Source organism: Sinocyclocheilus anshuiensis, unplaced genomic scaffold, assembly GCF_001515605.1.
Source record: "Sinocyclocheilus anshuiensis isolate Anshui unplaced genomic scaffold, SAMN03320099.WGS_v1.1 scaffold454, whole genome shotgun sequence".
In the NCBI taxonomy this organism is placed as follows: Eukaryota; Metazoa; Chordata; class Actinopteri; order Cypriniformes; family Cyprinidae; genus Sinocyclocheilus; species Sinocyclocheilus anshuiensis.
In genome coordinates this window covers 2496615-2498619 of record NW_015548217.1, presented here as the reverse complement: position 1 = coordinate 2498619, position 2005 = coordinate 2496615, and positions in this window count along the sequence as shown.

Here is a 2005-nt window from a genome sequence, read left to right as displayed (position 1 = left end):
GGGGGGGGGGTTATCGCTGCTCTCCCTGCTATCATCCATGCTAGGCTGCATGGATGCGCAGGGAGTTCTTGCCCAGAACGGAACCATACCGCCAATCCAGACTGTATGCTAATTGTCAATCATCTTTGACGATAGTGGTCCTGACAGAACTAAACATTATGGAATATTTGGGATTTATTTGTTGCTTGCAAAAACAAACAAACAAACAAAAAATTTCACAATACAAAGATACATTTCAATGGCTGTCAATGATGCTATTAGAATGGTGGGGATCAAAGCATCTGCAAGCAGGGCTAATGGGATCATGCTATCCAGAAAAATCTTAGAAGTAACAATCAAATACAGGTAAGTCAGGTAAGAGGAGGTGGTGCAGCAGATAGTTTAGGTGGTGCAGCCTACAAAGATGGAAATGTTTAATAGATTTCAGTTGTCAGAAGTATCTGTAATCGATAAGCCAAGAGACTGAAGGAGATCAAACTGATATAGGTTCAGAAGGCATGTTTTATCTCTTCATTCTGCCATTTTCTGTTCTGTGTCTTTATGACTAAACCTGGCAAAATGACAGAAATGCATTCAAATTTGGTTTAAGAGTATATTGTATTTTTATTTTTAAGGGCCTACTAAGAGGAGCCAAGCATTGATAAAATGTTTATTAGAATGCATTGATGCATTTGTGGTTTATTTGTTGACTGGGAAAAAATAAATAAAAAATAAAAATACACAGCTACCTTTGAATGGCTGTCAATGCAGAAAACTGCTCTTTAGAATCAGATAACTTCGTAATACTTGTGCAAGCAGACACAGTGATGCCATGGGTGAGTCTGAAATTATGGCATTCTGGTTTCATGATTCATTCGGGAAGATCAGTTTCATGGAACATCCCAGCATTAGTCTAGATATGAATAGAAAGTATATTAACATGCATCTAATTTGGCTGAGGTGGGACACATTTGCGCTGTGGAATTTTGTGCCTACACTTAAAATGAGCTACTGTAATTACTGCTAAAGGAATACTTTCTTATTATGTAACAGCTATAGCCTATAACTATCCCACTTTTGTATCTCAGGTATCAGGTGGATTAATATAACTAATATATAACTAGATGTATACAGTTCACAAAGTATACTGAATACTTCATGGGTTTCATGTTTTTTTGTTTTTTTTATAAAAAGCGTATTGCCATCCCTTAAAATAATGTTGTTTTCTCATGCAATTGGGTTGTATATTCATTTCTTTGGAAAAAAAAAAAAAAAAAAAAGTCAAACAAGGTTACAAAATCAAGTAGGATAGTCTATAAATGAACTGATGTCATTAATTTGAATATGTGTGATATTGTAAACGCCCTTTACAATAACCTCTAAAGAAGAACGAGGATGATTGACAGTAACAATACAGGCTAATGGTTTCTGTTTATATTATTCCACCTTTGCATGCTACGGAAGAATGATTATGTTTGGAATGACATCATCAAATGATGATACAGTTTTTATAACAATATCGATAGTTAAATTTAGAATTACAGCTAATAAATCCCTAAATGGGTGGTTCTTTAATGTTGTGCCACTACTGTGAAACTTTATGAAAAGTTATTCAGTACCCAGGACAGTTTCAAATAACCCTTTTAAATAACCAAATGAATCTAAACCGGTGCCATTATTTCAACTATTTTGGAAACATCTGAAAGCTAACAAAGTTATTTCGACTCACTTTAAAGGCTGGTGAGCAAAAGCGCATTATAGTAAACTTCGTTTTCACCCTCTAGGGTTAGAGAACATGACCCATGCTGAGAGGCAAAAACTATAAGATAAGATGAAATAAAAGTGACTGCTATGAATTTTTAAGAAATCTCCGAAGATAAACAACGCCTAGCAATGTGACTAGATAGGAATGCAGTTTTTTGTAAGCAGATGAACCGATGAAAGTGACCCACCCACTGCATGTGAGCTGTGAAGAGTACTAAAGGCAGGATTCAGGAATAAAGCCAACTCATTATATTCCTGCATA